Source organism: Chelonia mydas, chromosome 7 (assembly GCF_015237465.2).
Source record: "Chelonia mydas isolate rCheMyd1 chromosome 7, rCheMyd1.pri.v2, whole genome shotgun sequence".
Taxonomy (NCBI): Eukaryota; Metazoa; Chordata; order Testudines; family Cheloniidae; genus Chelonia; species Chelonia mydas.
This window is the reverse complement of record NC_057853.1, coordinates 98,863,965-98,891,201: the sequence shown is the minus strand read 5'-3', so window position 1 is coordinate 98,891,201 and position 27,237 is coordinate 98,863,965. Positions and strand designations below refer to the sequence as shown.

Sequence of the window (27,237 nt, the reverse complement as noted above, 5' to 3'; positions counted from 1 at the left end):
GAATAAATCTTGCCTATAAAAGTGATATACCCTGAGAGGTATAGAAACTATATTCAAAAATAAGTTCCATATGTATCACTTTAAATTATTGCTATAGAAGAAAGTAGTAAAAAAATAAGAATTCTGAGTAATTGTAGGAGTGTAACCTGCAACTACCATTAACACTATGATGTAAAGGCTTTCTCTGCCTGCATCTTCCTGAGCACACTAGAGGGGGAATCAGTGCTGCTAGTCATGTCATAAAGACATGCAAAGATACCAGGAAAAAGGATTGCCTATTTTGACATTTTTGCAATTTAAAGCCGGGTATTTCACCCAAAGCAAGCAGTGCAGGAATATTTTGGACTAAAACCTGTTCACCTCATTTGAGTAAGGAAAGCTGATGGTTCCCTGTTCACAGTGTTCTTCCAAGCACTAGAAACTGAAATAGAAAGATCCTGATCCACAGTTACATTGGGACTGCTCAAGAAATTCTAGAGTCAACCTTTCTGGTCTTGGCTGGATCACCTCACTATAGGGGGATCCTCTGATGGCGTAGACCTGGCTTAATGGCTCCCATGCCTTCTCCGCTCACTCACTGTAGGAGACAAGGCTAGGGTTTTCCCTGCACCCCAGCAATTCCTAGCTGCTGTATGAGCTCACTGGGGTCATTATTAGTCAACATACTTTACCCACCAGGGGACCATCCCAGCACACAGTCAGCGCATGATCCAGGGAATGCAAAGGCCAATAGCAGCCATCTTTGCATCATCACCTTCCCAAGTTACATTTTGTACCCCTCAGCAAAAGCCGGAGATCAGTGATGTTGTCTGTACAAAATTCAAATGATTGACAATGAGTTTGGGGTGTGCAGGGGTGATAGTTGGATCCCGACTGTTAAACACTGCATGTTAAACACTGTACATTATGAATATAAATTCAAGATCTTTGCTTTCACCATAAGAAAACAATAGCTAGAGCTGTGTTACTGGATGAAGTCACTAGAGACTACTCTGTCTAAACACTTTTTTTGTATAACCATACCAGTTAACTTTCCAAGGTTACTGTTTGCCTGATGTAATAACAACCCAGACTTTACATATCAGATAATTTGAATCGATGATAGATACAATGTTTGTAATTATACATCAAGCAGCACTTGTACCTGGCATTTATTTGTGTTGTTGCTTTGGCAGGTTCTTCTAGAGATTCTTCTCATCTGACACGTCAGGTCTACTATCAAAGAGGAATAGTGAATTCACTTTTACTGTTAGGAAAGCTGAATGCTATTACCCATGTATTTGTCACCACCCTGCAGATCCCAGCCTCCAATCTGCCATATGGATGGATGCTACAAAGTTAAGAGCCAGGGATGTGCAATTCTCAGTAACTACTTGCTGTCACCTATTCTTGTAAAGATCCTGTGATTTTCTTTTATTTTGACGAGAAAAAATGAGGCAGCTGCAGTAGTCATAAAAAGGAATATCAAGTAGCTACTTTCTGGCAGATTTTTCACTGGTATGGATACAGTAGTGGTGAGTTTGGGGTTTGTTTTGGGGGGACTGTTTGCAAATATGTACACTGGGATCTAACACTGTAAAGCTATAGTATGTTCTTTAAAAAAATATCCTTTTTAGAACCTTGTGTCAGGGGACTGTTGCCCCCTTACTAACAGTCAGTGGGGGTGTTTTGGTTGGCTAGCTCCCAGTACTAAAAGGGGAAGGATCTATGGGAAATCAGAACCCTGAGACTGATAGTTCCCAGGAACAATGGGGCGAGGCCAATGCTCCAGGTAAGCCTGAATGACAGGATGGGCAGGCTAATCAGGGAGTCAGGAGGCCAGGGAGGTTCCGTCCCCCGTGTTAGCTGGAATTGCCTAGGTCAGACAGAGGGGGGCCGAGCTAAGGAGAAAGCAGGGGCCCGAGCTAAGCTGGGGAGCAGAGCTGTGCCAGATCCAGAGGGACCAGGAAAGCAGCCCAGAGAGAGCAGACCCTGTCCTGGGAGCAGAGCTGCAGCCCCAAAGCCAGAGGCACAGCCCAGAGAGACCAGACTTGCCCTGGGAGGAGAGCTGCAGCAACCAGAGCCGGAGGGGCCAGAAAAGCAGACCAGGGAGCTGGAGGCAGAGCAGCAGCAGCAGCAGTGCAGAGACTGAGTGGTGGAGCTGGGGCTGGAGCAGTCTGGAGCTGGGTGCGGTGAGCAGCTGGGAAGAGCGAGGGGGACCCTGGGCCGCAGGCACAGCACAGGGAGACGCCTCAGCCAAGGGGCTCTGCAGGCCAGGCTTGGATCGTAACCCCTACAGGGCAGGGGCAACACTGGAAGAAGGTCCTACCACTTAGAGCCTGAGAGCATGTGGCCACCACCAGAGCAAGTGTCCAACCCACGGCATCCCTGCAGCACAGCCAGGGCCTGAGAAGAAGGCCTGAGACTTACAAGGAACAGACTGTGAACTGCCCGGACATTCCAGAGACACTATTTGTGATGTTCCCTGCCACAGAGCGGGTTGATGTGTTTCCTTTAACTTTTCCCATTTTTCCTTATTCTTTTAAAATTAATTGTTGATTAAATAACTTGCATTTGTTTTAACTTGTGTGTAATGATTAGTGGGTCAGAGAAGTGCCCAGTGCAGAGAGACTACTCCGGAGTGGGGACACCCTAGCCCCCGTCCTAGGTGACCACAGCAGGGTTGGGGGTCGAGCCGCCCAGGAATCCTGGGCCCAGCCTTGTTGGGGTTACGAGGACTCTGCCAGACAGGAGAGTGGAAGGAAAGTCCTCAAGGGCAGGGAGGCCACTGGGTAAAGGAAGTGGGAGCTAGGACTCAGATCCTTTCGCTAGCCCACTTCACCGGGGTAGTGCAGAAGCCAGGAAAGTTCCCCACAAGATCGGGACTATTTCCCCGCTTACACTTGCATACCAGTTAGCAAAATAAAAAATGAAAGCACATTTGCATGCCCCTTATTGCACACATACGTTATATATTTATTCTATAATATTGTCCACCATATGCAATATATTTTTTTAAACAAACACAGTGTTTAGAAAGTGTTACTGTCCTCCAGTCACCATGGTTCTGACGGTTGTTTTGTATTGCTGTAAACATCCTCTGTCATTCTGATCATAAATGTTTCCAGAGAAATAAGGGTGGGGTTACACTTTGGGAATCCTCAGTGCAAAAGTTTAGCTTTGCAAGTCAAATTAATTTATAAAAAATGTTTAAAAAACCCAGAGTCACTAGAAATGCAATGAGTGACAACATATTGGGCCTGAAGTAACTATTTAAATCAATGTAATTACACCAGCATTAATTATAATTAATTGCTATTTAACATTTTAATATAGTGCCATTGGTGCAAATGGTGATAAACACAGAGTGAGAAAGATACAGTTCCTAACAGCCCAGCCCATACAATCTAAGCTGCATGTGAAGAATTTGGCCTACTATCTAGAAATACTATAAGAGATTTTGCACAACTGGTCAAATGATTTTTAACATCTCTAATGAAGAATGTGCCTCTATCCCACAATATAGGTGTAAAGCATCCTAACCAGTGGAAAAGGTGCAATACCATAGGGATAATCCAGGGAGGTAAATGCAGATGAGCTCTGCACACCATATGCTGTGGACAAAAATGTGAGGTGGTTCTCTCCACAGCAGCCTTCACAGCTGCAGAGGGGATCTGGAGGCAAGGCAGGGGCATGACCACTGGGCGTGAGACTATGCAGAGCAAGCAGCCAACCCCCACTGCTACCAGTGTGAGCACAAGTGCCAGCCTTGGAGTGCTGGTATGGGTGTGCTAAGGTTGAGGGAAAAAACCCTGTGCCTTGTAACCCCTGCAAAGATCCCTTATGCAAGAGTTGCATCTGGATTTGTGAAGGGGACAAATATTTAACCCTTAATAAATACCGTAGACTTTCTCTAAATTTAACCAGGACTTGCCCATAGTTTCTATGACAGTCTTTTAATAATTTGAGGGTTTTTATATGTCAGACCACATAAAATTGCACTTTTCTTCTTACATTTCAAAACCAAAATGTTCTCCTCAGGATTTGGTACAATATTGTAGCCCTCAGAGAGTTGCCATTTTAATGCCCACAGCTGATTAGGGGCATACGTTGCAGATGCATATTGGACCTATAGCTATCAGTCAGGCAGTTAGCCAATCAGATTTACCCAGGTCTGGCCCTGGTATTGTACAGCCCAAATTGTTGGGGAACAAGTATCACGGTTGTGACAAATAAGAGGATCAACCAGGTGAATACATTTTCTCTCTGGTCTCTGCCCATGAAGGTTCCACTTTGGGCCAATATAGTCAGGGATGCAACCCCATGCTCTGGGTGTCCCTAGACTCTTACTGCCAGAAGCTGGGAGTGGACGACAAGGAATGGATCACTCAATGATTGCCTGTTCTATTCATTCCCTCTGAAGCACCTGGCATTGGCCACTGTCAGAAGACAGAATATTGGGCTAGATGAACCATCAGTCTGCCCCATTATGACCGTTCCTATGTTCCCCTAACTGACCTTCACATTTTCAGTTTGTCAATGCTTCCACGATCACACTGTTCTGTAGAAAGTCACTGCTGGTTATCTGACTGCTATATAACATCCTCAGTGAATGACTTGTTTTTGAAAGATGCTATTGTACCATATTTCACTGTCTCATTTTATTGCTCAACAGTGTGTTCACGTGGACTATCCCAGAGATCACATCTGGCCACTTCTGGTGTCAGGAGGACATTTCCTGATAGTTTTCTCCACCTTAATTTAGTACACACTCAACTTATATTCTTCCCTCCAACAAGTTTTTGCCTTCCTTGGAGATACAGAGATACATATCTGCATATTTCTTGCAGTCTGTGAATTTCTGGCCGAGGTAGGCCAACAGAGGATGATCTAGGTAAGCAGCAGCATCAAGTGACCTGCCTCTGACAGTGTGCAAGATGGGATCTTAATCACATGAGCATCCTCAGGGTCATCTTAGCATATGCGCAACGCACCTCACGTGGCATGGGATCAGGATCATCACCAAATTTTGTCCACTGGTTGGATCATTAGCTTTCCCGGCCCGGATACTGATGAGAAGTGCCACATTAATGCTGATCCATGCCCCCCATCCTCAGGGTAAAGCCTCATAATCTGAAATGGGGAAAACACCTCTATGTCTGTGCCCTAGCAATGGCCCAACCTAGTGTGCTGTACGTGTAGCAAGTCCTAGGGCCACACCTTACCAGAGGGAGCTGACCCCAGCAAACTAATACAGAGGAGAGCTGTTTTACAGCACAGACCATGTTTCACAGCCAGAGTGTGGGTGGTCATGCCTCACAGTTGGAGCTGTAATCAGGCCTAATGAGTAGAGTCAGAGCCAAGGGTCAGAACCAGAAGCCGGAACTAGGGTTAAGGGTCAGAGCTGAAGTTGGAAGCCAGGAACCAGAGCTAGGCAAAGAAATAGGGTCTGTCATAGAAGCCAGCTAGAGAGCCACCCAGTTGCGCAGACAAATTCCTGGCACTCCCTTCAGGCTTAAGTAGTGTGTCTGGACTAATCAGGTAGAAGCACTGCCAGTCAGGCCCTCTGTGGGCAGCATATCCAGTTATCCTTGGTCACACAAGGTTCACAGCCCATTAATCGCTCCTCTGCAAGAGCTGTTCGTGGTGGTGCAGATATTGCAGTGACTCACAGACCCAGGTCCTCGCCCTGTGGATCCTCACACCATACTAAAGCAGCAAAGAGTCCTATGGCACCTTATAGACTAACAGACATTTTGGAGCATAAGCTTTCGTGGGTGAATATCCACTTTGTCGGATGCACGTAGTGGAAATTTCCAGAGGCAGGTATAAATATGCAAGCAAGAATAAGGCTAGGGATAACGAGGTTAGTTCAATCAGGAAGGATGCGGCCCTCTTCTAGCAGTTGAGATGTGAACACCCAGGGAGGAGAAACTGCTTTTGTAGTTGGCTAGCCATTCACAGTCTTTGTTTAATCCTGTCTTTGTTTAATTCCACTACATGCATCCGACAAAGTGGGTATTCACCCACGAAAGCTCATGCTCCAATACGTCTGTTAGTCTACAAGGTGCCACAAGACTCTTTGCCACTTTTACAGATCCAGATTAACAAGGCTACCCCTCTGATACCTGACACCATATACTAAGATAGCCATCAGGTTCCCACGAAGTCATGGGTTACCAGTGCACATGGACTTGGGTCAAATTGGCAGGATCTTCCTTCCTGATTTAAATTTCAGTAATTGGTTCTTTAACCGGAAAAAGGAAAAAAGTGAACTTTCTCTTAGCAATGGGGCAAATGGAACCCATACTGAAATAGTCTGCTTAATATATGCTTTCTTCATCTCAGGTTTTCCCCATAGTTATGTTATTTAGTGGATGTTAAATATTCAATTAAAATGCTTGTACATTTTGATATTTTGAATTCTATTTTAATAAAAATCCTTCCTTCTTACATTGATCTTGGACAAACATATGTCCCCACTTTTCAATACATTATTTATTTCATTTAGCTTTCTCATTGAACTAAAGACTTGCTAAAAGACTTGCTGTTGTTTTTTAGAGGAAACATATATCATGTAATTATTCTTTTCTTACAAGATAAATGTTGACCATTTAATTACATGGGGCTCGATTCAGCAAAACCTACTTCCATGCTTTCTGGCCCACAAAAGCTTCTCAAGCCTTCTGGTCTCCACAGCTGTGAAGGATAATCACTGTTCCCCAGGGAAGGCAGCAGACTGCTACATTAGGCATTATGCACTATTCCACTGGTGACTGCCAAAGAAGAAAGGTGAGGAGAATCTGCTGAGCATACTCAGGGATTCCCACTCAGGGTGGGAGAGAAAGAGAGAGAGACAGAGTAGAAAAGGTGGGCAGGGGAATTCCAATGACAGAACTGTAAGAACCATATACCATACCTGTTACATGGCTCAACCTCCTTTGGCGCTCAAATGCTGGCTGGGACAAATTTCCATTTCATATTATTCTCCCAGGCTCTTGCCAGGAACCAAATATGTTTCCTGAAAATTTTGCATTTTAGACGACCATTTTTTTCCGTTTTTGGATTTTAATTTTCCCCCCCACAAAAAGATATAAAAAATCCAAAGAAAAATGTCATTTTCAATGAAAAAAAATCATTTTCCAAATTAGACCATGATGGCAGCTGGGACCCAGGATAGTCAGCTGAGACTCTGGGTGCAGGGTGGCCGCTGGGACCCTAGACACGGGGCTGGCAGCCAGGACTCAGGGGGTGCTGCAGCACTCCCCCACCTCTAGCTCCCGCACCTATGGTTAATGTTGTGAAGCTGAATATATACATTTGAACATATCAAAAAAATTGAAGAATCCAAGATGAGAATAAATTCTATTTTCAGTATACAGAAACTTTTACAAGTGAATATTTGTCATATGAAAGGCATCTTCCAAAGCCAATTTATTAGATGCTGGATATCAACCAGGAACTGGCACATTGGCTTAATAATTAAGATTGCCATTGTTCACAAGATAGATGGAGAGGAGAAGGAGGGAATAACCATTCTGAACTACAACTCTTTCACCAGTCACCTTTTGCTTCAGAAATCGGCTGATCAGTTAGCTTGAAGTTCTTGAAGTGGGCTGTCAGACTCAGAATCAGTATATTGAACATAAAGAAATTACAGAACTTGCCATAATTAGCATTCCCAAAATTATAGACATCTTATTCACAAAAAAAGGAAAAGAAATCCATATGCTTTGTTTATCTATCCTCCACAGAACTACCAAAAAGATCATTCCTTTTAAGTGGGCACAAGGGTAGAATCTTTGCCTGCAAAAGTAATCTTCTATATATACGCACTAATTTAGAGTTATTTAGCGCACAAAAATTCTGCTAATGGATGAAAAGACCGTCTCCTAACCTTTTAAGATTATTTATTAGTAATTTATTAATACAGTTAGAACGAAAATGGCTGTTGTTTTCAGAATTCATTTTTCAGCCTGTAGTCTTATACCAGATGACACTCAGGCTCCGGTTCTTTGGGAATACACATCAAACTCTGGTTCATAATTTATGTAATGACATATACTTGGACACTGATTAGCTACCTTATCAGCCCTGTAATAAAAGAAGCATAACCCCTAGTTTATCATTCATTTATCTGAAGTCATTTTGAATAATATCACAAGATTGTAATGTAATCATTATGCTGTACAGCATGTGTGGGCCAATACACTACACTGTCAGTGTCAGAGGACTGTCATAGTTCATACTACTTAATTTGCTCACTTCTTATACATTTATGAAATTGGAGTCAACAGTCTAGTACAGTAATAATATTCTGGATGAGATATTTACACAAATTGTTAATAAGATGTTCAAGGCAAGTGCAAGAAGATGCAAGACAAAACTGGTTTTGTGGCTGAACTTAGAGAAAAGATGACCTTATAGTCAATGAGCTGATTGAATTTCCTTTGACTTTTACATCAAAAGTACCTAGAGATTGTGTTGATATTTTTTCTAGTTATAACAATTAGGGAAGATGAAGTTTTCTAGCAGAATGCTTAAATCATATGGTGAAAGCAGGATGCTTGTAAGGCAATGAGATGTGTTATTTCTCCAACATATTTTGTCCAGGTTATGGAGTTAATGGTGAGGACTAGTCAAAATAAATGAGGGAAAGTTCTGTATTGCTGACTCTGGTAAGGGTATCTTTTCGCTGAAATAGAAAATAGAATGCAAAAGAGTGCTGTAAGGACTAGAATACAACAGGATACAATACATACTAAAGTACAGCCTGTATCTATCCTCCATGTTACTAACTCTTGTGATTTTATCATGAGTTTCATGATATTTAATGTTTTACTTAAAGTCCCAGCTCCTGGAAGGAAGTGATTACATGAGAATTTCAGCTTTCATTTTTAAAGAAAATTTCTAGCCCTTGTGGTTGAAGAGAAAAGCTTGAAAATGTAACCCTAAAAGAGTCAAAAACCAAGAGAGCTCAAAATTTATTTTTTAAAACAAATCTCATTATTTTTAAGCAAAGCTCATGTATTTTTTCATGCCTGACTCATGATTATCAAATATTTGAGGTTGACAATACTGTATCCCTTAGGAAATTTGTAATAAAGACAGAAAAAATATCCATAGTAAGGAATTTCTAGAGCAGAAAGAATGGCCAAGAGTCTGTGAAGCTGATATGATGTCTGGATGATGGACCAGTAGTATGGAAAGGAGATCACCTCATGTGAAATGTTAACCACACCCTGCAAAGCTCCTTGTGCACCCCTGTGCTGGAAGCTAAACAGATAAGCCAGCACTCTGATCACTTAGACACCAGTCAGCTCCACTGGAGGAGGCTGATTCCAGATATGCAGCGAATTTGTTGATCAGTCTGGGAGAGCTGACGAACCAATTGCCATCAGATGAGGGTACTCCTGGGGGAATTCTGCGCCACTGCACATGTGCATAATTAATGAGCCATGCAGATTTTAAATTTTTTGTGCAGAAAAAAGCTTTGCCAAAAAGTTGCTGCAGTTCCACCTTTTGCCCACCGAAGGGTGCTATGGTGCTAGAACAGAGCAGCATCAGCAGAAAATAACTTTGGCTGGAAAGTTGCTGCAGTTCTGCCTTTTGCCCACCAGGGGTCCTGTGGTGAATGACAGAGCAGCAGCTCCCAGCCAGCTAAGGAAGAGAAAGAGCCTGCCTTCTTCACAGCACCTGTCAGGCAAGGTCAGGAGACAGGGGCTATGGGGAGACAGACAGTGTGAGACTGCTGGAGGATCAGACAGGGGCTCATAAGGGCTAGTGGGGAAGGACAGACTGGGGCAGGGGCTGAATGGGAGTGGAGACAATGGGCCACGGGGGAGGGAGTTGCAGGGCCATATGGAGACAAGGGGAGGGGGTGCAGGGCCACACAGGGATGGGGGGAATGGGTGTCTGAGTGTGGGCGGTGGGACTCATGTGGACAGGGGCAGATGTGTCTGACAGAATGGGAGATGCTAGGGGTCATCCAGGGTCTGCCTGGGGGAAGCTCCCTAACAATCCTTCCCCACTCCTGCAAAAAACCTGTTCCACACTTTTACCACCCATACCCAACAACCCTCCAAGTTCACACCCACGCGCCTTCCCAGCAATTACTTCCCTTTCTCTCAGCTCCTCCATTACCCCTAACTCCCCCAAGCCTTTGCACTGCTTCTGAGGGGTGCGGGAAATACAGTTCTGTATTGTAGTTTATATGAATTATTACTCAGAGTTCTGTATTGATATGCCTAGTAAGGAATCTATTTGTAAAAAAAAAATTTCCTGAATCTTTTTTCTTGTCTGTATTGTTACAGACATACTTGCTGACAGATATTTTTAAATAAATGACCCAAAATAATTGAAACTGGTGAATCATCTTGTGATTATATTGTGTTATTTTGACAAATAAACTATGCAGAATTTTGCAGAATTTGAAAATATTGTGTGCAGAATTTTTAATTGGTTGTTGCATAATTTTTAATTTTTTGGTGCAGAATTCCCCTAGGAGTAGTTGAGGGGTATAAAGATGACATAGAAAGGAAGTAAGTGGGGAGGACTTGGCCAAGTTGAGCTCAGTACGTGCTGAGATCCCAAGGAAGGGAGATGTCTGATCCTCCCTGGCCCTGTGGAAAAGGGCAAGAAACACTGTAAATACTTTGCTGCATGAGACTGTATTGGTGTTGGTGATGGGAATATAAATAAATTCACAAGATGTTGCTAGTTACTGATGGAGTCTGAGAGCATCAGAGGATAGGGGTGGCCCCATTTACATGAAGTAAATCTGGAATAATTCCACTGAAGTCCATGGAGTTACTCTGGATTTTATACTATGTGAAAATGAGGGAAGAATCTGGCCTATTGACTTAAATATCAGTTGACGCTGCTCAGTACTTTACAGAATTAGGCTCTAAGGGTTATAATCTAAGTATTTGACCTTTCAAGCCTTAATTTTATGAGTTTGGTCTTATCATTGGCTTTTTGTGTTCTATGGCAGTGTATGAATTGACAATATTAGACAGCAGAAGAGCAAACACTAGGTTAGCATAGAAGAATGAAAAAATTGGCTGTAGAGGATTTCTAGGATTTTTCACTCAGGCTCTTCCTTAAACACACTGACGTTATGGTAGTGAAAGGGCTGCGATCTCGAATGCAGAATCCCAATAGATCTGGCACTAAAATAAAATGAAGAAGGACCGAAGCCCCAGTGGAATGAGGGGTGCTGTTGCAGACCCACAACTCTGAAGTGGGATTGATGGATAGAAAACTCTGTGACAAGTGGCACTAAGATAATGATTGTTGGGCAGCAAGAGCTATTACAGTATGATGAAAAAAATGCAAGATTAATGATCTTGAACAGTGTAACTTGCTTAAATAATGAAAAAGGAACAGAATGAAATCAGAATCATAATATTTATTTTAAGATAGGTAATCAGAAGAAGAAAACAGTGAAAACTACATTTTTTCCCAAAGCATAATATTAGTTTAATGGAACTAATCCTGCGAACACATTATTACTGAGTAATAGTGTCCTAACAGAAGAAGTCAAAGCACCATTACTAAGGGTTTTTTTTAAAATAGAGCAGGGAAAGTTTTAGTAAAATGCACTGTAAGGAACAATCCTGCCCTAGGTCCTTTCCATCTCTGGTTTCTATGACTATGAACAGAAATTTAAATACTACGCTTTAGACTGTTACTGCTCTTCTGTCAAAGATAAATAATTACTCTGATGAAAAATTAGAGGATATGTTTACTGTTAAACAATTAAATTAGTCTAGCATTTTTTTAATGTAAGACAATAAAGACAAATGAGTTAATCATCAATTAAAAGGTGATTTGAAAGGTGGATCCAAAGAGGATGGATCTAGACTATTCTCAGTGATAGCAGATGACAGGACAAGGAGTAATGGTCTCAAGTTGCAGTGGGAGAGATTTAGGTTGGATATTAGGAAAAACTTTTTCACTAGGAGGGTGGTGAAACACTGGAATGCTCTACCTAGGGAGGTGGTGGAATCCCCTTCCTTAGAAGTTTTTAAGGTCAGGCTTGACAAAGCCCTGGCTGGGATGATTTAGTTGGGATTGGTCCTGCTCTGGGCAGGGGGTTGGACTAGATGGCCTCCAGAGGTCCCTTCCAACTCTGTTATTCTATTATTCTAATCTTGTACCCAACTGTTATTCATGAAGAATTGAATCCCATTTAAGATTTTATTTCCAACAGAATTCCTTACTGTCTTGTTTCACCACATCTTTGTTGGCAATCAAAAACTCTGACAAATCTCAGCATTCGCCTTCAAGGTTTATGTAATAAAAACGATATTCAGAATACAGTATACCAGATTATCTCTTCATAAATACCTAATACAGTCCATGAAGGAGTGGTAGCATCTTAGGATATGCTAGAATGTTATAATTACTGTAGCTATCACACTGTGAATATTTGTTTTGTTAATATTAGATGTGTGATGAAGATCAAATCATAGTAAATGACAGTGATTGTACCAAACCTGGGTCAGAAGTAGATGATACATAATATAAAAGGGGACTGTGATGCACTGAACAGCTGGAATATCTAGGATGGGTAACAGTATGCAAAAGTAGAAATAAACCTGAAATACTGGTTTTCATTTGAGCAATACATGGCACATAAAACAAGTCAGGGCACATCTGGAAAGACAGAAATTTAAATATGATTGAAATGTATACATTTTTGCTTGGAAAAATAGAACATGCAAGAAGCTGTTCACTTGTAAAACTGACTTTTACTATAATCTTAAAATAACTAATGTTATTTTAAGTAGAATAAAGTAGAAATAAGCAAAAGGAAAAGGTGTCAATGTGGACAAAGATGTCAAACTAGTATAAGTTATTAAAATAATGGGTTACTAAAAATGGCAGATCTGGTTAAATGAACGATACCAAAAAATTAATGCAATTTGGAGTACTGTGCAAAGTTCAAAACAAGAGGATATGGTTAGAGGGAAAAGTGTTTCTTTCTGACTTGCACAATGGTTCACTTCAAAGCAATTCTACTCCCCATAACACACAGAAAATTCCCATTGACAATTCCAGTGATGTCAATACCAGTGATGGAAATTAGTTAATGATATCTGATTGTTTTAGGATATTACAAATATTTCATTAAAAATGTTACATGAAGTGGAGAAGTGTTTTCACATACTGTGATCTTTCGAAATGCTGTGCTGAATATGAGTGCAGCTTTGCTTCAAAAGCAAATTCATCCCTTTTTAAAAAAAGGCTCTGGATGGGGGAAGAGTGCAAAAGGCTGTTCAAGGGCAGGTAGCCAAATTAGAAACTGTTTCAAATTAAACTGAATCAGACCTTTTATTGCTCAGTCTCTGCGAACATTTATGCAACAGCTCTGTTTTTATGGATATTTGTAAAGAGTACATTTCAAGCATGTAGCCAAGATCGAATATGTTTTGTAACAATTTGAAATTAACTTTAGGCAGGTGCGGAAGTAGGTTGTAAAAGACAGGTCATCCAGTGAGGGAACAGAAACTAGACCATATGACTTAGATCAGGGGTTGGCAAACCATGGGTCAATACCCCAAAGTGGGTCACAACCCCATTTTAATGGGGTTGCCAAGGCTGGTGTTGGCCGTGGGTTCAAGCAAGGCTGAAGCCCAAGCCCAAGCCCAACCACCCAGGACTAAGGTTACAGGCCCCGCATCCAGTGCAGAAGCCTTTGGGCTTCAGCTTCGCCCCCATGACCCGGGGTTATGTAGTTAATTTTGTTGTCAGAAGGGGGTCACAGTGCAACGAAGTTTGAAAACTGCTGACTTAGATGTTTCTATGTAAAAGTCTTCGATAATGTTATTTTTCTGTGTGAGAGGCACAAACACTCCACCTTCCTGTCTTATCCACGATGTGAAAATAAACAAACAATAAATAATAATAAAGTTGACTTTCCTAACAACTTGATGCACATTTTTCCTTAAATAATAACAATATTTCTTTACGTTTATATAGCACCTTCCCTCTGCAGATCTCAGAACACTAAAAATATTTAGGACCAGATTGTACCACTACCACACACCTTTGTGTAAGGCAGGGGTCTCAAATACGCGGCCCGCATGCAGCCCGCAGAGTCATTTCCTGCGGCCCACCATAGCTCCCCTCACCCCCACCCCCTTGCCTCTGCCACATCCCCGCTCCTCCACTTACCTCCCAGTGCTTCCCGCCGCCAGACAGCTGTTTGGTGGCACTTAGGATTTTCCAGGAGGGAGGAGTGGGGACACAGCACGCTCAGGGAAGGAGGCAGAGAAGAGGCGGGGCTGGGGCAGGGATTTGGGGAAGAGGTTGGAATAGGGCAGGGAGGGGGCGGAGTTGGGGTGGGGACTTTGGGGAAAGGGTTGGAATGGGGGCGGGGCAGCATTGGGAAGAGGCGGGGCAGGGGTGGAGCCTCATGAAAGGGGTGGAGTGGGGGCGGGGCTGGGGCTAGAGCGGGGGGCATTTTGTATCTTTGTATGAAAAGGTGTCAGTGATGCGGCCCTCGGGCCAATGTACTAGTCCTCATGTGGCCCTGGTGGTGATTTGAATTTGAGATCCCTGGTGTAGGGGAAAATGCAAGAACTCCAAAGGGAGCATTAAGAAGGTGCAATGTGAAAGATGCATTCACTCCCCTACATCACCAGCAAACTGCACTGGCTGGAGCCAAGGTGGGGGGAAGTTCAAAGCCCTAAATCCTGCCTTTCCCTGCCTCTTTTTGAGTGGGTGGTAGAAGCAGAAGGGTTGCAACTGTGGCCAGTACGTTGGCAGTAGGAAGGATCCCTCCGAACCCTCACTAGAACAGAGCCACTAGCAAGGCTGTGATGAGTTATCTTCTCAAATATTATATTGCATTTTTATTTACAATTTTCAAATCAGATTAAGCACCTGTGTTTTCAAATGGAACACAACGAAGGTGTGGTATAGCATTCTTTCAATGCACTGAAGGCACATTCTCAGCACCCACTTATTCTAATTTTGCTTTCCTCTGAAGTCATGTTTTAATTCCATCCTAAGTATTCTGCTCTTTTTGAAACTATGACAAATAGAAAAAAACATGCTTGAAGTTTTTCCAGGATCTATGCACGTACTTATGGCTCTTGGGGAGAAAAGAAGGTAGGTATCTGCTTACTAAATTAATGACATACAGCATAAAAGATAACAATGCAGCATTAAACGTGCTAAAAACATTCTATAAGTCCATAAAGCTTTTGTACATAATTTCTCTGAGTTCAGCTATGGAACTTAAAGGCTCATAGTCCAAGAAGGCCAGCCAAACTGTTCATGGTTCGGAGAACACTGTAAGCCTATACATAGCAAGGAAAAAATAATTGAAATCTTTCCAAAAATGCAAGAGTGTAAATTACTACTCCTGAAAACATGGATACTGCTGTAAATATGCTATATAGTGACATGGTCAAGTACCTCAAGACCTCAAATTTTAATTACCTTAAAAATCAGATCTTCTTTTAGTCATTGTGCTTCAGTTATCCTGATATGTTTTGTTATAAAATTACTCCCACCAGCTTTGACTAGTTAGAAAACAAACCAAAATAAAACAAATTGCCACTTTAATTTAGGTCACACCATAAACAAACCTATGCAGAGTGCCCTCTGCAATAGTGGCACACATTTTACTTTCATTTAACATTATAGCCGCAACTTTGTAAGGTCATTCCTAGCTACTTTTGAATGAGCAGAACAGCCCAGCAATGCCACTATACCAGAGAATTTGTTAGCATTTTAAGGGTCCTGTAACACTTTCATTTATATTTATCCTGAGGGGAAAACTGGCATATAAGTTCACAAATCAGACACATTTTTAAAAAGGGTTTTAAATTATGTTGTCTACCTTTGACAAAGAGTTGTGCAAAATATGAAGATCTTTAAAATATAATCTCCCTTCTACATAGTTCTAGAGTTAATAATGTAGCTCAGTTGTGGAAATAAAATGCCTGGGTCTCAATTTTCAGGTCTGGCCTAGAGGCACTTAGTGCAGAACCTAGTTTTGGGGCTGTTCTGAGGGGGAAGTTCAGCCCACCACTATTTCAGAGCAGCCTGGCCCACAAGTGTGCTCTGGTAGCCAGGAATAGCTGGAGTACACAAGTGCAATAGCAACTCACCATTTTCCCAGCCATGCCCCCTGTATTGGGGACTGTAAGGGTGGTGGCACAGATTCACTAAACCAGCTCTGCAGGTCTACATGTCCAAGGACTCCTCTTACTTGGGGTAATTCCTAGGTAGCTGATTAAGCCATCATTATGACTCCTTTGCACCACCAGAGTTTCACAAAGGGGTTGTATGAGACCTAAGAACTGGGCCCTGGCCAAGCAACATGATTCTTTGTTAACATGTAAGGAAGCTTCTTCTCCAGAAATATATGTAGCTACCACTTCAGCAAATAGAATATCTCCATCAGGTATTGGCAGGAATACTGCTTTTATTATGTCCTGTTTTCAGACCAGCCGCTAAACAATTTCAAACTGAGCAGATTGTACAGCAATAGTCACTATGTTACACGGGGCACTATCTCTTGCCCTTCCCTCCCCCAACTGACTTTTATGTGCAATCTCAAGAGTACTGCTCTGATGTTGCTTCAGTGCATCATTCCCAGAGCAGCCTTGACACAAAGCCAAAACCAACACTTGAAGCACCACAAAACCACACTTGCTCCTCTCTTTTCAAAGAGTTGAATAGGTCAGGATTTAGCCACTCAACTCCTATCGATTTTAGAAGAAACTATGTGGCTTAACCCTATCGCCTGCAACTCTGAATATGTCGGGGACAGGTCACAGGCCCCTACGATACTGTACGTACCTTACCATATCATTGTGAAACATACTTTTGCTAATATAATATACATTACCACTAAAACTATCATGTCAGTACAAATAATTACAATCATAAGATTCTACTGTTAATTGGCTTAGAGGACAATGGGTTTAGTAGACAACAGATATGAGAACTGCAAATGAAAAAGGTATTATTCAGGTCATTATGATTGGTAATGTTGGTAAAATTCATTATTTTCTTTATTATCTATATAGTGCCATAGCTGTGCTTATGTATACATAAACTGCATATTTATGTGCCAGGTAAGTCTGTGTTCTGGATATATGTCCACTGAAATCTTCATCCACAAATTCTAGGGATGTGTATGGGACCAGAAATTTGGAAGTCAGGAAGATTTGGATATCAGAATTGTCATATTAGCATTAACATACTTTGAGCACTGCTGTTGTCTTTTAACACTCCCACACGCATGCTCAGTGAGTCACCCTCTCCCCTCAGTGGCTGACTAGTCACTCTCTCTCCTTCTTCCCAAGTATGGGGAATGGGTTGGGGCCAGGAAGCTCCTTTCTTTTCTCATCCCTGAAGAGTGATCCAGGGCCATCCAGAGCGTTATCCTCTTCCCCTTTCCAGCCAAGTTAGGAAAATGGAGAGGATCCAGTTACTACAAGAATCCCTTTTGGCCAGGTAGGTGAGTGATAACTTAGTTCTGCCTGCTCTAAGATTGCAGTCTTTCTATTGTGGCAGCTACCAAACATAAAATGGAGCCTGTGGTTATTCTTCAGATGCACACAGTATTCTCTTAACTGGCACTAACATGATGTAAAGCACATTTATGTTTGTGCTGAATGAACAGAACCACAATAATTAATCCAAAATATTGTTCCAGGAGGGATTATGTGAGATAATGTTTTCCAGAAATGTTATGTCGCAAAAGGCCAAATATTACGCAATTTCTCTGCTGGAGCCTCCAGTAACTTATGTGTCATAAAAATAAAGGGAAGGGTAACCACCTTTCTGTATACAGTGCTATAAAATCCCTCCTGGCCAGAAGCAGAACTCTTTCACGTGTAAAGGGTTAAGAAGCTAGGATAACCTTGTTGGCACCTGACCAAAATGACCAATGAGGAGACAAGATACTTTCAAAGCTGGGGAAGGGGGGATAACAAAGGGTCTGTCTGTCTGTCTGTTGCTTTTGCTGGGAACAGATCAGAAATGCAGTCTCAGAACTTCTGTTAGTAAGTAATCTATCTAGAAATGCGTTAGATTTCCTTTTGTTTAATGACTGGTAAAATACACTTTGCTGAATGGAATGTATATTCCTGTTTTTGTGTCTTTTTCTAACTTAAGGTTTTGCCTAGAGGGATTCTCTATGGTTTAAATCTGATTACCCTGTAAGGTATTTACCATCCTGATTTCACAGAGGTGATTCTCTTATCTTTTCTTTAATTAAAATTCTTCTTTTAAGAGCCTGATTGATTTTTCATTGTTCTTAAGATCCAAGGGTTTGGGTCTGTGTTCACCTGTACAAATTGGTGAGGATTTTTATCAAGCCTTCCCCAGGAAAGGGGGTATAGGGCTTGGGGGGATATTTTGGGGGAAGACGTCTCCAAGTGGGCTCTTTTCCCCGTTCTTTGTTTAACACACTTGGTGGTGACAGCATAGGGTTCAAGGACAAGGCAAAATTTGTACCTTGGGGAAGTTTTTAACGTAAGCTGGTAAGTATGAGCTTATGGGGTCTTTCATGCAAGTCCCCACATCTGTACCCTAGAGTTCAGAGTGGGGAAGGAACCTTGACATCATGTTTACCAAAATGTTAGGTTCCAAAAGATAGCAGTAAGGGCTGCAAAATTTGGTAGCTTGTTGTATGTGCTTGTAAATTAAATGACTTATGTATTGACTCATGACACTGCTTTCCATCTACAGTTGCTAGTTTAAGAGATGGCCCATATTAAAGCAGGTATCATATAACAGCCAAAAAAACAGGTGTTTCCATAGCTGAGGAGGCTGTTGTGTCAGCTATCCTACTTCTAAGGGACATAATATATTTTGAGCCTGAAATGGTCGTTTCATCCAATGTCAGCACAGTTTAATTCAAATATTTGGAGTGATGAGTTGATAACAAACTTTCTTTTTTTGGTGGCGAGTCTTGCATCCATTTGGAGATCTGTTTGCCCCAACTTGAAGGTGGGGTGGAGTCAGTAGGAAACACTAATAGAATATTGTAAGTATGCAGGGGATTAACATTTCTACATTACAGGCAAAATAATCCTTCACTTCTACTGAGTATCTGATATCGATCTGTCTGAGACCTGCCCCATAGCAGATTTATCGCTAAGAGTAGAATTATGTCAATGAAAGTTTGATTCAGCTCTTCTTTTTCTCATCATCATTCCTTTGCAATATGGAGTTCTTCCACCCTATTGTTTTGAGATCTGCATTGCCAACCCGAAGCTCAGCAGCATGATTATCAAAGCAAGGAATATAAACTTGACAGATGCTGTTCTCTGTCTTGGCCAATCATATTTTATTTCAAATAGTGAAAATAACAGTTCCAGCTACATAAAAGACTTAACTTTAGTTTGTTTAAACAGAAAAAAAATAATCACACAGGATTTCTCTAAGTAAAAGCCAAAGTCAACAAAAGATTGGTACTTTCCCCCACAAATGATAATGCATTCAGTCACACAATGCTCCCCAAGTCTCCTTCTCCCCAACCCCTCTCCCAGCACACAAACATATAGAATCTTTCACTTAGCAGTGAAACTCCAAAAGAGTTGCTTATCTAGCCTTTCCATTCACTCATCTCCCACATTGTATAATGTATGAAGCGCAGGAAACTTGTTCAGTTAGAATCATTAGGCTAAATTCCCTGGTGATGCAACTCCATAATTTCACCCACATACTTTTTATTATTATTATATAGCTAATGTTTCTAAATGGCATCTGCCATATTATTTGTGAACAGTGTATGATAGCTGTAGGAACCATATATTTGGAGCCAGCAAGGGAGGATTGTGTTGAGGACTGCTCGCTGCACATGCCCTCAGGGAACGGGGAGGAATGAAGTTGAATGGGGCTGCCACCCTGGGCAAAGTGTGAAGTACTGCAAGAAAAGATGTAGCTGTGGGTTATTCCCCTTCCATTTCAGGCTGCTGGAGGTGATGTTTCACCTTGAGGAAGCATCCACCAGGTATTGTAGCTCCACACTGCCAATTAAGCAAACCTGTTGCTAAATGCCACAATTTGTCCCTTATAAACATTTTCTCATTTACTTTCTGGGCCTGATCCAAAGCTCATTGAAATCACTGAAATTACATTGACTCCAGTGGTCTTTATATCAGGCCCTGTCACTCACCAATAGGCAAGCCTTAAAATAAAATCTTGCTCAACTATATGATCAGACTAATACAGTCTTGAATCATGAGACCACATTTGCTTCATTTCCATACTAAGGAAGCTACTAGATAAGCAGATCATATACCAGAAGAGTTCTCTTAACCCAGTTGTTGTTGTTTTACTTTTTCACCAATTTGAGTACCCTTGCCAGTAGTTTCCACTTTATTTAACTGAACCAGCTATTATGACAAAATCCAAAGTAAGATGCTGAGTCTTTAAAAAGAATCTGCATTTTTTTATTCTTTTTTAAAAAAGTACTATATTCACTACTGCCCATATTTACTCAGAACCATCTGTTACTCATCTAATTAAAATATATTTGTAATGAGCTTATTAGGGCACAGAAAATGTCCTGAACAGGATGTTAGTTAAGAAACAATAGGTTTGGAAGATAAGGTACCTTAAACTCCTGTTAGTTTAACACAATAATGCATTGATATTTTGACCCAATATAAGAGCAAATTCAAAGAGGCCATGCATTCACATATTTTATAATAATTTGCTTTCCAAATATGTTGCTGTTGCTTTCTAATACAGAGTCAGATGGCCTCTTATAATTGCAGTATCAAATCTTTGCCTCAATTTTCAACTGCAGGTGATTTCAAATGATTAAAGATGCACAACAGGGAATAAACAAAAATGCTTACATGCAATTATTTTTAATTAGTATTTGGCTATAAAGTGTATGCCTTCATAAAAAAGTCTGTTATTCACATAAACATCTGTTACCATACACACAAGGAAACACACTGTAAGTCTGTCATCACATCACCAAAACAGAAAATACTAAGGAAGGCTGGACAGGAAAGCCAACACTTTGAGTTTTTAAACAAAAGATATAAGCATAACTGCCAAAACAGACACAGCACCACACCTTTCAATTAGCGTAGTTCACAATCAAAGGAAGAGCTATTACCAATGGAATTATACTTGAAAATGTTAAAATAGATGGAATTATTCTTTGAAAACAATAGAATCCGTAAGCATAAGACAATTTCAAACTCTTTACTAATTTTGCACCAGCGAACATAATCAAAAGGTTTCCTGTTTGCACAGTTTCTGGTGGGTACTCTTCTGACAATTTTTTAAAATCTTATTTTTGTCCATTATTTAAGAACTCTTCCCATAGACACCCCACACCCCACCAAAAAATAAAGAAATAAAATAAAAAAAATCTGCTATGGAATTAGCACATGAAGAAACCCACAATATTAAATTCTGGCCTAATCTTACAGAAACCTACTCAGGGAAGTAAGTTAAGCATGTGACAAACAGCTAGGTCAGAGAGATATATACAGCAAAAGAAATTAATACCACAGTAATTGATAGGTGGAGATGAGGTTGCTCTGTGGAATACTGAGAATAAAATGAAGAGGAGGTATGAGAGTACCTTGCACATGAATTACTGAATCAGTGGGAATTGCTGGGCTCTGCTGTGCAAAAGCTCTTGGAAATGCTTTGCTAAAGTGACACCCCCCAGCAACTGAAGATAACACGTTACTTTCAAGTCTATAAAAATCTGTACCATTATTAAACACACAACTCAAGAGCAGAAATAACTTATCTTAATTTGCATGAAAATGAAAACAATAATTTAATTAAACAGCACAAATGACAATATATACTATTGTGCTGCAAGGATGTCTGTAGTCAGATTAGGAAAAAAATCATTGCATCTCGATTGTAGCCTTACAGGGACCAATAATCAATCATTATACTAAAGCCAATGTGGATGAAGATGCCACATGCAATCTTGAAGAGCATATGCACCTTGACCCGTTATTTGTAAGCACAAATCCTTCCACCTGGATGAGGAGTCATCCCTCTTACGATCTTTCTTTCATATGCTGTTAATGAAGGCCCCTCGGGCCCAGCCACCTATTCAGACCAGTACCTCTGTGCCCAAAAGGAAGTCAAAACCATCTGCAGAGTATATAACGGTAAAGATGACCCTCTGCCTGAAAGCAAATCAGAATCTTTTCCAACTCCCTTTGATTTACAAACCTTCTCTTGCATATCAGCATTTCATATATCTTCCAAAGTGTCAGAAATGTGAAAGCCATACATTATGTGTGGGGAATGGCCCAGTTCATTATTATCATTTTATTTATTTAACAAATACTGTATTTAATCAGGAGAAACAGACAGCTACAATAGTTTATTGCAATCATACAACACAACAATAAATAAACATTGTATAGTAAGTAGTAGGTACAAGGATAACTGAAAACATCCCACATAAAAAACCCTCCTAAGAATTCCTCACTAAACAGACAGTATTCACAAACCTATTGACAAAGAGCTCCAAAAAGATGAAGTAGTAAATAAAAAAACATCAGGATCAGAGAAGGTAGGTTTTACATTAGGAACAAGCAAATTCGGTCCTTCCAGCAGATTTTCCATAACATAACATGGTACAGTCTCTCATAAATAAAACAAGCTGGATGAAAGTCTAATCTGCCTTTTGGTGATAACTAATTTCTCATACACTAAACAGCAAATTACCATTTTTCAGTGGTATATATGATGTTAGGTGAGGGTCAGCATCCAATAAAGCAAAATCCTTGGGTAACTTATTGGTGAGCATGTGTTACAAGTCCCCCTCTGTGCCAATTCACAGAGAATAGAGGTGTAGCACAGCTACAGAGCTTTAGCTCAAGATGTAGTCGTTTTTGCTTTTAACTCTGGAGGCCCCCAGTTCCATCTCCACGTGTCAGTCAAGAAGGCAGCCATCACACTGGCCATCTTCAAATTCAAAATTCCCTCACTCCCAAATGCCTGCGGTTTGGTTTGGTTTCGTTACCAGATGCAACAAGGATAAGACACAAATTCAAGGAGATGGATGGACTTGTCCGAGGCAAGCTCTTCAGGCTCTTCTCAGCAAAACTCCCACTTTTTCTGATTATAAGGCAAATGGAGTTTGGCTCTTAAAGGTACCTCTATCTTCATGATTTCAGTGAGAGTTCTGCACTATTAAGTTGAGCAGGATTTGGGTATCAGTCACTGTGACAGATGGCTAGGCTCAAGTTTGTAAATTACAATTGCCTCGACTTTATTATCCATTCTCATGAAATTTGCCACAACATCACTGTAGGGCAGTGGTTCCCAAACTTGTTCTGCTGCTTGTGCAGGGAAAGCCCCTGGTGGGCCGGGCCGGTTTGTTTACCTGTCGCATCCGCAGGTTTGGCCGATCGAAGCTCCCAGTGGCCGTGGTTCCCTGCTCCAGACCAATCCCGCTGCTGGAAGTGGCGGCCAGTACGTCCCTCAGCCCTTGCTGCTTCCAGCAGCTCCCAGCTTTCCCTGCACAAGCGGCGGAACAAGTTTGGGAACCGCTGCTGTAGGGAACAAGAATAAAGTTGGTACTTTTCTTGATTTCCGTTCTTGGTTCAGTCTTTCATCTGGCTTAAATAAAAGTATAATTCACAGTTGACTGATGTCTGTGGAGATGACAAAGACCCTGGTAGAGAAAAAGCAAATAGAGGAATTCCACCAACCTAGCAGTGTCCAGCTTACCACATCCTGGAGAGTCTGCAGGCCCTGTAGTAAGAGAGAGCCTAGAACAGGGGTTGCCAACCTGTGGCTCTGGAGCTGCGTGCAGCTCTTCATAGGTTAATATGCGTCTCCTTCCATAGGCGCTGACTCTGGTGCTAGAGCTATAGATGCCAGCTTTCCAATGTGCCAGGGAGTGCTCAGTGCTCAACCTCCTGCTCTGCCCCAGGCCTTGCCCCCACTCTACCCTTTCCCCTGAGCCTGCCTTGCCCTTGCTCTTCCCCCCCCCACCCACCAGAGCCTCCTGCACACCGCTAACAGCTGATGGCAGTGGGCGGGAGGTGTGGTGAGGGAGCAGGAGGCACTGATTGGTGGGGCTGTCTGCGGGCAGGAGGCGCTGCAGGTTGGAGTGGGGGCAGGTGATGGAGGGCTGCTGACATATTATTCTGGCTTTTTGGCAATGTACATTGGTAAATTCTGGCTCCTGCTCAGGCTCAGGTTGGCCGCCCCTGGCCTAGAAGGTGCACTGATCTTAGCAGCACTGGTTAGACTGAACTGCTCTCCCAGATATACTGATTCAATCCAGCGATGATTATAATTTATTATCTGTATTGTGGTAGATCCTACTGAGGATTTGATCTAGTTATGCGTGGTGTTTTACAAACACATGGGAACATATAATTGCTGCCTCAAGGACCTTATGTGCACTGGTAGCTGGAATCAGACCCAGAGAAAGTTTGGATACTAGTGGATACTTCCATATTTAATGCATAGTTGCAGAGTTTAAGGTTTGGAGATGAACTAGAAAGGAAGGAGGAAACATTGGAAGAGATAGTAGATGTTACAGCTCCACTTGATTCTTGTTTTTTCACATTTGAAGAAGAAAGTTTTAGATGCAGTGTCTGATTTCAGTGCAGCCAACAATGAATGAAGACCATTGAAATTTCAGTGAATATTCAAGGAGAATCAGTTTCTTCATAGGAGTAATTTGAGATTGAAGGAGATGTGAATTGATTTGATTCTGCTTTGTTTGAGTAAAGGGGAATATAAATTAGGGATTGTGAATGGGAAACTTCTACAAAATGCCAAATACATTGGAAGATCTGGAAATGCCATCCCCGTTTTCAAATAGGAAAAGGCTGTCATAAATAGGTACAATCAAACAACATTTCCACAGTGTTTTAGGTATAAAAGGAATATGGTCGTTTTGGATGACAAAAGAGACAGTGGCACGGGAAGAAAACACTGTCCAGGGGGGAAGGAACTGGCCACCAACTCACCTCACCACAGAAAAGCCACTGAGCAGGGCCTCATTTGAATTGTGAGCAAGAGGTTCAATTAAATGCACAGTTACACAAAATCATGAATGACACAGTCCCAACCTGAAATTTTATTCTTAAACCATTTGTAAATATAAGGCCCATTGCACCTGAAACTGTAAAAAAAAAAAAAAAAAAAACAACCACCACCCTTAAATTTCTAAGCAAATCAGTTTGGGGTAATTCACACATTCTATAAAAGCGGCAAAGAGTCCTGTGGTCCTCATGCATCTGACAAAGTGGGTATTCACCCACGAAAGCTTATGCTCCAATACGTCTGTTAGTCTCTAAGGTGCCACAGGACTCTTTGCTGCTTTTACAGATCCTGACTAACATGGCTACCCCTCTGATACTTCACATGTTCTAGAGTACATGCCTCATCTAGATGTGACTACAATCTTTAAATTCAGATAATTTAAAATATGAGTGAGGACATATCTGAACCCAAAACTACATGAAGAAGAGATGGAGTTCAATTTACAACCACCACAAAGTAAAGAGATTCAATGTAGCTAGGATCACAATAGGATCAAGGCGTTAAAAAATAATAAATCTGTATTTATCTTCAGATTTGGCTTGGAAAATATTTGTTATCTGCCAATGCTGTTTCAAATGAAAAGTGAAAGACACACTGAACAGGTTCTACAAAGCACTAATATTGACTCATACGGACCTACAGCATGGAGGAACAGCCGGACTAATTCTGAATATGCTGCTTAGAAATGAACAGTAATTGACAGTACCAGAAAAGTGACTCATTCTCGGTAACTAAGTGCAAAACATAGAAATTCTTTGAATAGCCTTGACAATTACAGATGTTTTAGTTTCAAATTTTTCAGAACCTTAGGATAAGAGAGCAAAGAACATCACAAGGGGAAAAAGCTGTACTCGTTATATCAGCTTTGTCTGTGATGTTTTATACTTATTTACTCATTGTTAATATTTGTGTTTGGCTCAAAATAAATTGTGAGTTGTGACAGAAATACTAATGCAATGCACCCAAGAAGTTCAAACCCTAAATTTAACCTACACCTTTAGAGCTGTAAATTATAGCTGTGTGTGTGAGATTCTCATTACATTCAGTGGCAGAAAGGTAGAGGAGAGGAACTCAATCTCTTCCAGGAGTGAGAAGTTTTAAAAACATGCATTAAAGTGGTAATTAAAGAAAATTCTTCAAATAAACAATGTTATGTATTGAATAGGACAGTGTGTGTATATCTTTGCTTATGGTTAGGATTAAAATAAGTATCATGTCTTGAAGAGATTAATTTTAGTTTTTGTTTTTTTAATTAAATTCCACCCAGAAACATAGTACTCCTATATCATACAGCTTTAAAGGAATGTTCTACTTGGGGCCCAAGCAGTGCTTATTTAAATATGAAAATATATTGCAAGTAACCATGTTTCCAAGTCTTAAGATTTTATTGTGATTGTCACGATATTTGGTGTTTTCCTCAAAGTCCTAGCTCATAGAGTCAGGTGATGGCAAGAGAATCTCAGCTATCATTTAAAATAAAAAAAGGAAAGTTCCTAATCTTCATAGTTGTGGTGGGAAATTTGAAAACATGAACCCTAAAAGCTCAAAAACTAGCAGGCAAATAAAAAGGACCCAAAATATATTCTTTTTAAAATCATGTGAGTTTCTAAGTCAATCTCATGATCGGGGGCGGGGGGGGCTGATTCATGATGTGGAACCCTTCAGGGTTGGCAAACTGCAAAGTTGAGAAAAAAGAAACAATTCAGTTACAATTGCCAGCTAATAAGTCACCAATAATGCTAAACAGACAGATATTCACACAGCTGACCAAAACCTGCTCCAAATACCCCAAACTCCAGTTTCTCAATCTAACTCATTATTACCAGCTTCTTTGGTCTTCTCTAGGATTCCTTTTCTCAGTGCTGCTACTCCTGAGGCCTAAAGCTCTTTTCCTTCAGACCCCTGGTTACTAGTTGCTGTTCCTGCTGCTTCTCTGACCTGCAGCTCCTTCTCTGGGCTTATCACAGGTTGTAGTTGTAGTCTCTGGTGTTCCATGCTGCTAATGCTGTGGTGGGCAGTTCCTTCCTCTCCAAATCACTTCCACGGGCTGCAGCCTCTGCTCCTCCTGAAGCTATTATGTTTGCAGCCCCTTCACATCTCCTCTCACAAGCTGCAGCTTCTGTTGTTCCCATTGCTATTTTAGCCTGCAGCTCCTTTCCCTCTTAATCTCACAGGTTGCAATCTTTGTGATTGCTGCTGTTGCTATGGCCTGCAGCTCCT

At 41.2% G+C, this 27,237-nt stretch overlaps 1 long non-coding RNA gene across 1 annotated transcript in view; it reads right to left on the bottom strand.

The window, feature by feature from the left end:
- Window positions 1-26,956, bottom strand: part of LOC122466585 — a 32,519-nt gene extending 5,563 nt beyond the window's left edge. Inside the window, exon 1 of the long non-coding RNA XR_006292218.1 lies at window positions 26,841-26,956. This is a non-coding gene — a long non-coding RNA (uncharacterized LOC122466585). The remainder of the gene's footprint in view (window positions 1-26,840) is intronic.
- Window positions 26,957-27,237: the final 281 nt, after the last annotated feature.